The following is a 14711-nucleotide window of genomic DNA, read 5'->3' as shown; positions in this document are numbered from 1 at the left end:
TGGTTAATATATCAGATTGCAAAATATTGCGACCCAAGCAATAAGATAGACACTGAATAATATCTTAAAGCAGTTAAATCCCAAATCACAGCTTTTATGTGTGACCCAACAAGGCCGTAACTAGGCATCTTATTTGAGTGAGGCAAAATAATTGAGCCGAGCGAAGCGAGGCGAAATTTTTTTTGGAGGGTATGAAATGAATGGTGCAAAATCCTGCATTCTAGGCATTTTTAGAGAGTTTGATAATGTTTTGAATTTGGGCACTTTTTATATAAATTTTTCATATTTTAAGACTTTTACTTACACCAAATTTTTAACAACTTTATTAAATTTATATGTAAGATAATCATCCAAATATCACTGATTTGAGTCTGCTGCCAGAACATAGAACAAACATCGATTCAGTCAGAGTTTGCCAAATTTTTCTATGTACGGTTCAGTCAAATCGTTTCAGAATCATAATTTAGTCTGCTGATATCCTTATCGCGATAAAGGGAGCATGGCAAGACCGGACAATATCGCCACTCATGCATGTTCTTTTCCAAGTTTTCAGTCGTTTCAGGGTAGTCTGTGTTTATAAAGGTAGCACATTATCATCACATTCATCAACACAATGATCAATGTCTTCTCCCAATTCCTTCTCCATTAGCAATTCGGTAGCAGCAACGGTAGTAACAGTTTTGTTTGCAAAAGGAAATTAAGCGTTCCTGCACTGTAAGCACCGCTATACAGTCGCAGTTGCAAAAATATTAAACTCGCATTTACGCTGACAAAGAGTAGACAAACTAGGGATATAATGAGATAAGATACATGTACTAGTATATGATTCTATTTATAGAGTAAGTATATATGATATAGGTACAGTGGAATTGGAATGGAGTTTTTGACGTAAATACATGTAGTAAATTCAAATTATTTCTGGAAATAGTTGATGGTATTTTAGTTCCAGAATTTATAAATTTAGGGTTAGGGGTTGGGTTGTTCGATACCGAAACCCCGATTATGAAGAAACGAAATTCCGTAGTCCGAATAAGTAGAGACAAAATCCTGTGTTGAAGGTTTTACCATTCTTCAATAATATTAAATTGGGATATGGGATATTCTTTCAATTTTTAAGAATAAAGAAACATTGATAAAAACTAATCCATGCATGTTTCATATCATTTATATGTTATTTTATCTGTAAAGAGAAACTTGAGATTAAAGTTCATGAAATGAATACGCAGGACTGTCCCCTTGCGATGCCCAGTACTTGATTTGTCAGTCTACTTATCGTTTTTGGATTGTTCTAATGAAGTTATATGCAATACTCAGACTCTGTTCACCAAAAGACTAGTTTACTAGAATTATTCCTTCTTTACCTTTAGTGTCACTTTTACTTTTTCTGCAATAGCCTGTTTTTAACTAGAGATCCATGATGATTATCGTAAATAGGTTAATGTAATCGAGAATCATCACCCGTTGAGATGCTGAGTTATATCCCGGAAAAAATAATTTAAAAGGAGTGATGACAAGTTATAGAAATTAAGGTTGAGACAGAACAACAAACGATTTTTATATTTTTGTAACAAAAAACATTATAGACCACCAAGTCCGTAACAACAAACGTGCGGTCATAGTTCCAACTAGTAAGACAGAACAGTACAAGAACTCTATTTTTGTGCGCACTGCAATAAACTGGAACCATCTGGAAGACTCAGTAGTGTGCGCCACTACTGCCGAGGAGTTTAAATCAGCACTCCTCAGCAAGCGCGACTAATTGTGCGCAGACCAACCCGTCACATAATAGCCGAAAGGAATCTGTGACGTACCCATCCTAATTACAGAAGTGGGAAATACAGATACAGATATATGTTTAAAAAAATAAGAAGTGTCGAAATTTTAGTGAGGCAATTGCCTCACTTGCCTCAAGGGTAGTTACGGCCTTGCCCAAGATAACAAATAGTGCAGCTTTTAATGAAGGCACTGGCTACGGTTACATGGAAATGTAACAATAATAAAAATATTATTGTTACATTGGAGACTAATTGCCGGAATGCAAAGTTGGGTAAGGAACTGATTAATAACGAATGTAACAATAGTTATTGAGGCTACAGTTACATTGCGTTATTTTTATATAATAAAACGGCAATGTACGATGGGACTAGTAATATGTTCTAAAAAATAAAAGTTGAAAACAATTATTTTATATTTACAATACATACAATTTCTTTATTTATTTTTTTACAATGACAGATTCTACATATCAAGTAAGTGGTTTTTGGAGCATTTTTTTTTATAAAACCTCTCCAAACAATATTTGAATATAGATACATAGATTAAAAAAAGGGGGGAAAATACCTAAAAATTTAGTTTAGGCTCCATCTGATTTTGAAACAAAATTACGTCCTTCATGGATACATGTATACAGAAGTTCACAGTTAGCAAACTTTGCTTTTGATAAAAAAAAAAAATTCAGAACTGCGTTTGTATAGTTGCATGAAATTTGTGTCTTTTTATTAAATCAGTTTCTTTTCAAACCAATCCAAAGTTTTAAATTTTTCACCCAAAACTTAATTGGTAATAGGAATCTCTTCATCCTTTGTTCAAAGTATTATGACAGTTATGAGAGTATATGTGCAGTTAAATACTGAGAAAAGGACACTTTTCTCAGCCCGACTCGGTTTCCAACAACAAACCATTGAACTATAATTTTCGCCTTTGACACTACTTATCTGTTTAACTTCAAAGTAAAATTAAGAATGGAAATGGGAATGTGTCAACTTAAAAGCGACAACAACCCGACTATAGAGCAGGCAACAGCCGAAGGCCACAATGGGTCATCAAGAATTAAGCAACAAAACTATAGAAGATTTGAATTTAATAAATCCCGCGGCAGCGGATATTGCTGTTTTTCATGTAACAATTACTCAATGTAACCGTAGCCTCAATAATTATTGTTACATTCGTAATTAATCGGTTCTTTACCCAACTTTGCATTCCGGCAATTAGTCTCCAATGTAACAATAATATTTTTATTATTGTTACATTTCCATGTAACCGTAACCAGTGCCTTTGATGAAAGCTACTACTGCAGCTTTCGATGAAAGCTACTACTTTATGTATGAAATGACAAGCAAAGCAAAATAAAAAAAAGTACAGAACTGTGACAGATACGTCATAACACTATACATTAATAAAATGCTTATATTCAGGTCAATCCTCAATAATGAATATTTGCTTATTTTCAAGGCGGCCATTTTGAAAATAGCCGCCATTTTGTATTTCAAAGATAGATCAAAACAAAATCTTGCTAAGTTTTCCAAGTCATTCAAATATGTTGATTTTTGTGCTTCCAGCATCAAATCCACTGTGGTTTGTGCACTACTGGAAAATATGTTAGAACGTATGGCAGCCATTTTGAAATTAGCCACCATATTAAATTTTGAGCCTTTTGTAGCTTATCTTTCTCAGTACACAAAAATGTACAAACATGCAAGAATTGGTGCTTTCCTCATTATTTGAGCAAATTTTTCACCGATCGACCGGAATAAACTGACGAATAGACCAAAACACTACTAGGCTTAAAAAAGGTCGTTGTTCACGTGCTTAGAGATCCCAGGTTTTCTTCGTTTTACCAATGAAAATTCTCGTTACATAATTTCGTCACTAACCACAACATTTGAATTGGTCACTCATCATGAATTTTTTCTTGTCAACCAAGCTGACACTTTAATCTAAATTATTGATTTTCGTATACTTATGTTGCGACAATCTATGCAATTTTGACAATAGGCTTATTTGCCTACACTCTTTCTTTAATTCAAAATATAGCATGTATAGATATATTTTGAAATTCCGAACTTGTAAAATAGGAAATAAAACACTTCCACCAAATACGAAGAACATAATAATGTGTAGAAGGCCAACAGGTTTGATCCAAACTGTCATCGGTCTTCCAAAAAAGCTTACCCGAAAAAGCAATTTTGTATCTTTTCATAAGAAAAGTTCCAAAGAAATCGGATTCCTTCAATTAGACAGATTTGTTGTAGGCGATTTAGTAAAAAATGCTGTTAATGACAAAATTTTAATAACTGAGGATCAAGTTGAAGCAAGATCTGAACTTGTACCTGCCTCTTGGTTCGACTCAATTCTAAACATTGATTTAATCGAGTATTGCCAAAAAGATGCCTGGGAAGCTATTATTTTAAGAGCGTATATAAAGAGAAGAAAAAGAACCCTACCTACATATGCAACATATGCACACAGGATGCAGATTCAAAGGAAGCCAGTGTATTGTGTAGTTCCTGTTTGGAGTGGCAACATTTATCTTGTGCTAGTTTTAAACAACTTCCAAAGACAAAGAATTGTTTTTGTAACAATTGCAAATGTTAAATCATGTGTCCTTTTGAAACTCGAAGCAAACCACTTTTAATATTATCTTTTTTATGATGTGTGTAGTTTACATAACACTATTTTTATCGCTTGGCAGGATATTTAAACAAAAGATTTTACACAGATTTGGACATCAACTTTTTTATAAATATTTTAGAAAAAATATATTTAGTAAATTGCATATACAGATGTGTTTTCGTGTTTTGAATTAATATAAAAGAAAGTTATAAATTATTTATTTATGAACATCTTCAATATTTTATTTTTGATTGTACTGTATTTTTTTAATGCTTGATGTTGTGATAAAATGATTTTAAATTATTACTAAGCTTTTTTATTCTCTAATAATCACATCAATGAACAGTTTTATTCAGTGCCGGTCAAATAGCCACTGCATTGAAGACCGATTGGAGACAGTAACATCTGAGTGATTATGTTCGTATTATATCTCTGGATTTGTTTTCGCAAGGACAAATGTTCTTTGGTGGTCATTTAGACATTTTTGGAAATATACATTGATTAGTGTATTAAATCAGGTCTTTTGCATACTAGTAAATGGCACCAAGTTGGCAAAACAAATCATGTCATCTGCTGTTTTTGTTTTAATTAAAGAAAATTATAAATTCCGATCGATACAATTAACTGTGTGATCTATGGTTATTTTTTATTTAGAGAATACCAGTTTCTATATATGATATCAATATTAATTCCTAGATTTTATTCAAAGAGCAGATAACAGCAAAAGGCCTCCAATCGGTCTTCAATTCAGTCAGAAAATCACGCACCCGGAGGTGGTCATCAGCTGGTCCCTAAATAAAAATGTGTACTAGTTCAGTGAAAAATGGACTCAATTCTTAACTCAAAACATTTAACTAAACTACCCAAGTGAGCTTTTCCCATCACTTGGCGTCCGTCGTCCGTCGTCGCCTTTAACTTTTACAAAAATCTTCTCCTCTGAAACTACTGGGCCAAATTTAACCAAACTTGGCCAAAATTATCATTGGGGTATATATTTTTAAAAATGTGACCGGTGATGGCTGCCATAGCTGAAAATAGAACATAGGGGTAAAATGTATATTTTGGCTTATAACTCTGAATCCAAAGCATTTAGAGCAAATCTGACATGGTTAAAATTGAAAACAATATCTATTTGCCCTGAAATTTTCAGATGAATCGCACAATGGGTTGTTGGGTTGCTGCCCCTGAATTGGTATTTTTAAGGATTTTGTTTCTGTTTTCGCTTATTATCTTGAAAATTATTATAGATAGAGATAATCTGTGAAAATGCAATAATGTTCAACAAAGTAAAATCTACAAATAAGTCAGCATAATCAAAATGACCAGTTGATCCCTTAAGGAGTAATTGCCCTTAAATAGTAATTTTCACCAATTTTTCTTGAATTTATGTAATCTTGAACAAAAATCTTCTCCTCTGAAACTACGGGACTAAATTTAACCAAACTTAGCCACAATCTTTATTAGGGTATCTAGTTTTAAAAATGTGTACGGTGACCCAGTCAACCAACGAAAATGGCAGCCATGGCTAAAAATAGAAGATAGGGGTAAAATGTAGATTTTGGCTTATAACTCTGAAACCAAAGCATTTAAAGCAAATCTTACACTTGTTAATCTAGTAAATATCTATCTGCCCATAAATTTTCAGATGAATTGGACAACTCGTTGTTGTGTTGCAGTCCCCCAACTGGTATTTTTCAAAGAAATTTAGCCGTTTTTGTTATAATCTTGAATTACATATAGAGATAAACTGTAAACAGCAATAATGTTCAGCAAATTAAGATCTACAAATAATTTAATATGATCAAAACGGTCAGTTGACCCCTTAAGGAGTTATTGCCTTTTATAGTCAATATTTAACAATTTTCATTAATTTGGTAAATTTTGTTAAGTTTTTACAAAATGTTTTCCTCTGTAAATAATGGGCCAAGTTCATTACAGATAGAGAAAATTGTAAGTAGCAAGAATGATCAGTAAAGTATGATCTACAAACACATAACCTTCACCAAAACACAATTTTGTCATGAATCCATCTGTTTCCTTTGTTTAATATTCACATAGACCAAGAAGCCTCTAGTTATGTTTGTTTTACTGTGTTGTTACGTTACCGTCTCAACAAGGTATACCCGAAATGCACTGATAAATATTTACACAATAGAAATAGTTACAAAACAGAGTATTATAGTTCAAACAAAACAAAACATTTAGTGACAACTGAGCAGCACTTCATTCGGTAAATCATAATGGCTACGTGTACTTTTAATTTCATATTCAAGTTTATGTTTATAAATACGACATTACATTAACCTTGCATTTTCATACTCTCATCACCAAATACATGAACAATGAACATGTATACTCAAACTATTTCTATATAGTGATGCGAATCCTCATACATGTATTGGGTATCATCTTTATCATTTTCGGCTATTTCCTGATACCCAGGAGTAATAGATAAATCTCCATCCGTTGATGGTTCTATGTAATTCGGCTCCGACATGTTATAAGTATGTTCAGAATCACCGCCTTGAGGTGCAGCATAGTATCTAAAACAACAATAATCATTTATCACAATCTTTAATACAATCAAATATATAATTTTTATTCACAATTATAATTTACTCGAAAGATAACTAGAAGAGGTTATCTCATGATAATAGCCTATGACTATTTTGTTTTTGTTTTATTGCTATTCTTTTGTGTGTGTATTAGTTTTCACATATTGCTCTAAACTTTTTAGGGATACTTTTATTTTCTTGTGGGGTTAATGTGTATGTCCTTTTTTTAAACACCTCGGGAATTAAAATGATTTTTTTCATGTTTTTATTTAAATATACGAACAAGAAAAGGAAACACATACTAACTTTAAATGTGCAGTACATGTCATATAGAAAAGACAACTCAACAAAAAAAATCAACTGATGATATCCATAGCTGCAACACAGCTGGCTACTATACAATATGTTAAGAACTACAAAAATGACATTTAAAACGACAAGATAAACGACAACGATAAAACATTATGGATCCTAGTATACTTTTTTATGCCCCATGTATGAGCATTGTGTTTTCTGATCTATGCTTCCGTCTGTACGTTCGTCCGTTCGTCCGTTCGTTCGTTCGTTCGTTCGTTCGTTCTGTCGTTCGTTCGTTCGTTTGTTCGTTCGTTCGTTCGTTCGTTCGTTCGTTCGTTCGTTCGTTCATTCATTCGTCCGCCCATCCGTCCGCCCCGCTTCAGGTTAAAGTTTTTGATCGAAGTAGTTTTTGATGAAGTTGAAGTCCAATCAATTTGAAACTTTGTTAACATGTTCCCTATGATATGATCTTTCTCATTTTAATGACAAATTACAGATTTTATCCCATTTCCATGATCCGCTGAACATAGAAAATGATAGTGCAGATGGGGCATCTGTGTACTTGGAACACATTCTTGTTTCGTACATGAAATTTAGTAAAGAGATAAACATTAAGTCCCATTTAGGTAATAATTATAGTCACACAACTTGGTCGAGGAACTACTGATTAAAGCTTCATGCTATACTTACATTGACCTTAGAGCAGAACGACTATACTGGTTAACAAAATCTACATTTGAATAAAACAAAAATAAAGTCGTATAAGTTAAATTTTAGAAAAATAAAAAAAAATAGTTTTGTGAATAGAAGTAGTAAGTGTCAATGAGACAGCAATCCAATGACCCAACGAAAAAAATTCCAAAACATCTCTAATGAAAATTTACAGTACTTAATGACATACAAATGTTCATACAAAATGCAGAATCTTAAATCAGCATGCGTCTTAAATTTCAGAATAGAATAAAGAAAACATGTTAACGGTCTAACAACACTCTTCAGAAGAAGAACTAGAGGCTCTAAAAAGCCTGTGTCGCTCACCTTGGTATATGTGAATATTAAACAAAAGAAGCAGATGGATTTATGAAAAATTTTGTTTTGGTGATGGTGATGTGTTTGTGCATCTTACTTTACTGACAATTCTTGCTGCTTACAATTATCTCTATCTATAATGAACTTGACCAAGTAGTTTCAGTGGAAAATGTTAGTAAAAATTTACAAATTTTATGAAAATTGTTAAATAGTTATCAAAAGTACCAGGATTATAATTTTATACGCCAGACGCGCGTTTCGTAAAAATTGGCTATAAAGGACAATAACTCCTAAGGGGCTCAATTGACCATTTCAGTCATGTTGACTTATTTGTAAATCTTACTTTGCTGAACATCATTGCTGTTTACCCATATATTCTATTTTTGGCCATGGCGGTTGGTTGACCAGGTCACCGGACACATTTTTGAAACTAAATACCCCAAGATGATTGTGGCCAAGTTTTGATTAATTTGGCTCAGTAGTTTCAGAGGAGAAGATTTTTTTAAAAGACTACTAAGATTTACGAAAAATGGTTAAAAATTGACTATAAAGGGCAATAACTCCTAAAAGGGTCAACTGACCATTTCGGTCATATTGACTTATTTGTAAATCTTACTTTGCTGAACATTATTGCTGTTTACAGTTTATCTCTATCTATAATAATATTCAAGATAATAACCAAAAACAGTAAAATTTCCTTAAAATTACCAATTCAGGGGCAGCAACCTAACAACGGGTTGACCGATTCATCTGAAAATTTCACGGCAGATAGATATTGACCTTATGAACAATTTAAACCCGCTAGAATTGCTCTAAATGCTTTGGGTTTTGAGTCAAAAGCCAAAAACTGCATTTTACCCCTATGTTCTATTTTTAGCCATGGCGTCCATCTTGGTTAGTTTGGGCCAGGTGAGCTAAAAACTAATGACTTGTAACTGTCTAGAGAACAACTGACGTAGATTTTTGTTTTGTTTTCAAAATCCCAACCCTCGCCCTTTTCATCCTCGATCTGTGAACTGTAAAAGGACATATAATTCAAAAAGAATAATGACGGAGCATGTCATAGCTTTCTATGCGATATGGATGTTACTCATTTTGAAGACCGTACAGTGACCTATAGACGATATCTTCTTCGTCATATGTTCGCTAGTGGAAAGTTTAGAAAAATCTTCTTTAAGTTACTGTCTATTAAAAAAATCACTTTATAATAACGGTATAAAAGACAAGGAAAAATAAAGAACAATAAAGCCCAAATAAAGAACCAAAACAATGATATTCAGTGCCATAATTACAAATGAATGCTCGTCTTTCATGATAACAAGCAAAAAGTACATAACCTGCCGAAATGAAATCATGTCGTAAGGTGCACTCTGATATTGGCAACTGTACATCGCCTTGCTTCAAACCGTTACGGTAATTGGAAACTTGATGTTCAATCTCCAATCCTTGAAAATGCATACAATAGTTAAACAAAATAATAACAACTTAATTAAAGACGATTCATAAACTTTATCAATGGTATTACCGCGTTAAACGATAAGTGAGGAATAAGAATATGGAATATAATCATTTTCCCCTAACAAATTGTATCTGTGATGAAAATTAGCTAAATGTTTAAACAGTGATTAGAATATACATACAGGCATGTTGTCTGCATCTCATGGCACTTGTAGTTAGTACGACTGTAACAATAAAAACTGAGGCAACTACCAGAAATATAACAATCAGTTGTAAATTGAAATTATTTGTGTGATCTGGAATGAGACAAATGTAAATTTAATCGAAACATATTCAGTTAAAAACAGGGAAAAATTCATCAACGTTAGCCACTCCTCTCTCCATTATGGTGGTGGAATAAAAACTCACCATGAGCGTAAGGAGAACAAAAATTACTACAAAAACCTAAGGTGGCCGGATGCGGCCTTTCCGCCTTTTTGTGTTTTCTCCTTTTACTAAAAATGCAAACGCGAAATTGTGAAATCGGCAAATCAGGAAATCGTGATCTCGAGAGATAAGACAATCGAGAAATTGGGAAAATCAAATAAATTGAGAATGCAGGAAAACAAAAACGCGAATACGTTAAATGAATTTATCTATTTCGCGTTTTCGATTTCTCGCTATTTTGCTTTCCCGATTTCCCGATTCTCGATTTCTTGATTTCTCAATTTTCCTATTTCCTGATTTTTTCAATTTCTCGATTTCCCGATTACGAGAAGGAAAAGCGAAAGAAGAAAACGAGAAAACACGAAAAGGAGAAATTGCCGCAACCGATATTATTCCACGTAGCTTTTATTAACGATGTCACAGACTAATGCTTACTTCACTTTATGGTTAAAGGAAAAGTACTTTTAATCTACACATTTGTTTTGTCTCTACAATTACAGGTAAATAGTTCATTTATATGTTTTGATGTTTAATATGACGTCTATTTTCACTGTACAATAGTAGCATGAGTAGGGGCCAGCTGAAGTAAGCTTCCGGGCGGGGATTTTTCTCGCTGTGTCGAAGAACCATTCACTCTTTGACTTATTCCGCATATCCATTCTCAATTTAATTACACATTATTATACAAGTAAGTAAACACATCAAAACAATAAATACTGGAGAAATGAAAATAAGATAATAGCTGATTAAGGACGAAATACCAAATAAATATGTTACAGAAGTTAAAATTTCAATCAGTTCTGCAATTAACTAAGATGTGACGTTTCATAACCGGTATCAATTTACTACTTATAATTTCGAGGTTTTGCGTGTTACATTTGTATTGATTCAGAAGGATCTCACAATTGGACATACATGTACTCACTGACGGACTTTATCATGTCTAAATAAAAAAGTAACTCCTTAAAATAGTGACTAACTTACTTTCTGAAATATGGAATGGCACTCTCGATTCTCCAAATCTGTTTTTAAGAACTAACGTATACCTTCCAGGTGAATTATCGGTAACTGTCAAGTTGGAAATATATCCTAAATGATTGGTCTGTATCGAATGTATATTTAACGCAAAAGTGCATGTACCTTTAGTTACTGTACTTTTTGATGAATTTACTATTTCGTCGTCGTAATAATACCAATGAGATGAAATCGATCTGGATAGTGTATAAAATCTTACAGAAAACACTGTAAGTGTGTCTGAAAATGATTCTGCAATTGCTTCATCGAACAACGGTGGTGCTAAAATTGAAAACGTAGGAAAGAAATTCAATTATCAATCTACAAAACACACTACACTACACTACATAATCTTCATACTAGTGTGGATCTAGCCGGCGTTAATATTCATGAGGCTAGCCGTCAATAATATTCATGAGATCAAAACCGCGTTCGATGAAATGTTTTGGGTAGTTATTAGATTGTGACAATAAAATAACTTTTGCTGTTAATATCCATTATTGTTGTGCTATTTATAGCAATATTTTTAGTAATTGAGAAATATTAAGCCAATAGGTGTCTTCTGCAAGGTCCGCGTCATTTAAAATGAAATTAAATGAAAATTTTAATTGCAGTGCCTCACACAACACAAAACAATTATGATCATTAAAATATTGTTATTATTGAATCAATGTAAACTATAGTTATTAAAACAAGATGATTAAAAATAGAGTAATTAAATGGAATTAATTGTCATATGGGCATTCCATAATCTGTTCGTTGTTAACAAATATAGTCCAATTCTAAAACTAAAATATACAATACATAGCTAGTATCACACAATTAAAAAGATCAGAAAAACAAGAAACATAGTTAATTAAAGAAATATAATAAACAGAAAAATAGAAACTGTCAATTACTGTTTCAATGACATAATTCTTCAAAATTATGGAGATCAATGAGAGTCTTTGATCTCAACATTACCAGTCCATATCATTGCCTCTAAAATGGCCCATAGCACTTATGCCATAGACCCGTACGAGTTAGTCACAAAAGGATAAGGGGGGTACCGTGGTATATCACAAATTCGAAAATGAACTATTGCCGGCTGGCCAAACGAAGAGATTCTCCACGTGGGCAATGATACCAGAGGAAGAGGTACTTATTGCCTTTAAAATGGCCCATTGCACTTATACCCTAGACCCGTACGAGTTTGTCAGTAGAGGGTTCAAAGGGGGGATATGGTATCCCGGATACAACGAATTCGAACTGAACTATTGCCGGCTGGCCAAACTAAGAGATTCTCCACATCGACCATTATTCCAGAGGTAGAGGTTGGTATCGCCGCTAAAATGGCCCATAGCACGTATGCCCTAGACCCGTACGAGTTAGTCACAAAAGGATAAGGGGGTACCGTGGTATATCACAAATTCGAAAATGAACTATTGCCGGCTGGCCAAACGAAGAGATTCTCCACGTGGGCAATGATACCAGAGGAAGAGGTACTTATTGCCTTTAAAATGGCCCATTGCACTTATACCCTAGACCCGTACGAGTTTGTCATTAGAGGGTTCAAAGGGGGGATATGGTATCCCGGATACAACGAATTCGAACTGAACTATTGCCGGCTGGCCAAACTAAGAGATTCTCCACATCGACCATTATTCCAGAGGTAGAGGTTGGTATCGCCTCTAAAATGGCCCATAGCACTTATGCCCTAGACCCGTACGAGTTAGTCACAAAAGGATAAGGGGGGTACCGTGGTATATCACAAATTCGAAAATGAACTATTGCCGGCAGGCCAAACGAAGAGATTCTCCACGTGGACAATGATACCAGAGGAAGAGGTACTTATTGCCTTTAAAATGGTCCATAGCACTTGTACCCTGGACCCGTACGAGTTTGTCAGTAGAGGGTTAAAAGGGAATGGTATCTCGGTTAACACCAATTCTTACTGAACTATTACCGGCTGGTCAAACTAAGAGATTCTCCACATCGACCATTATTCCAGAGGTAGAGGTTGGTATCGCCTCTAAAATGGCCCAGAGCACTTATGCCCTAGACCCGTACGAGTTAGTCACAAAAGGATAAGGGGGGTACCGTGGTATATCACAAATTCCGAAAATGAACTATTGCCGGCTGGCCAAACGAAGAGATTCTCCACGTGGGCAATGATACCAGAGGAAGAGGTACTTATTGCCTTTAAAATGGCCCATTGCACTGATACCCTAGACCCGTACGAGTTTGTCAGTAGAGGGTTAAAAGGGGGGATTTTCCACTTTGACCATTATACCAAAGAGAGAAGTAGACCTAGCCTTTAAAATGGCATATAGCACCTATGCCCTAGTCATGTACGATTTTGGCAGCAATGGGTTAAAAGGGAGATCTAGCTGGTATTTCTGTTTACAACGAAGTCGAAATAAACTATTGGCGGCGGCCAAACTAAGGGAGTCTCCACGTTGGCCATTATACCAGTGGTGGAAGTGTGTATTTCCTCTATAATGGCTCATAACATTCATGCCCTAGACCCGTACAAATTTGTCAGCAGACGGTTTAAAGTGGGATATTGTATCCCGGTGTGCAACGAAGTCGAAATTAAATATTGCCAGCTGACCGACTAATATATCCTAAACGTGGACCATTTTAGCAAAGGTAGAGGTGGCCATTGCCTTTAAGATAGGCCAAGGTACTAACCCTGATGGCGTTGTCCATTATATCAGATGTAGAATATAAAGTTGCCTCGAAAATTTCCCATGGTTCTTATGTTCTAGACTAAAAAGATAATATTGAAAGAAATAAGAAATTCTCCTTGTTAAAAAGATTAGCGTAGGTGTTTTCTCATATATTGTATATCATAGATTAGTGTATTGGTAGACAAAGGGTTTGGGAAGTACTCTTGTCTATCAAAATATTCAAACATACTTCTATCATCCCTTCCCAAATTTTACGGACGCCATCACGAGTTGGTTGACCGTTATGGAATAACCGTTTCACAAATGATATCGGGTATGATCCTTACGTCGTAACTACAATCCCCTTCCCTTTCATGAAAGTGACCTACCGAATAAGACTATTTACCGGATTTGTTATCACATAAGGAAAACGACGTGTGCCACATGTGGAGCAGGATCTGCTTACCCTTCCGGAGTACCTGAGATCACCCCTTGTTTGTTCTTTCGTTTTCTATGTTGTGTCATGTGTACTATTGTTTGATTATTTGCCTTTTTTTCATTTTTAGCCATGGCGTTGTCAGTTTGTTTCAGAGTTTATGAGTTTGACGGACTCTTTGGTATCTTTTGTCCCTCTTTTACTTGCTGGCCATTTTAAACGCAATTATTACCTTAACCCCTGTATCATGGTCCATGAGGAGACACTTTTAGTTTGACAAGTCGTCAAAAGTTCAATTTGACTTTGAGGTATATAAAATTACCCGCCTTTCTCTTTGCTGACTAAGTCTTATAGGTCCAGGGAATAAGTAGTATGGTTTGTTGTAGAGGCAATGCCTACCTCTTCCTCTGATATAATGATCCACGTGGAGAATTTCCTAGTTTTGCCGTCCGG

Source organism: Mytilus trossulus, chromosome 7 (genome assembly GCF_036588685.1).
Source record: "Mytilus trossulus isolate FHL-02 chromosome 7, PNRI_Mtr1.1.1.hap1, whole genome shotgun sequence".
Taxonomy (NCBI): Eukaryota; Metazoa; Mollusca; class Bivalvia; order Mytilida; family Mytilidae; genus Mytilus; species Mytilus trossulus.
The sequence above is the reverse complement of the archived record's forward strand: the minus strand, read 5'-3'. Positions refer to the sequence as shown.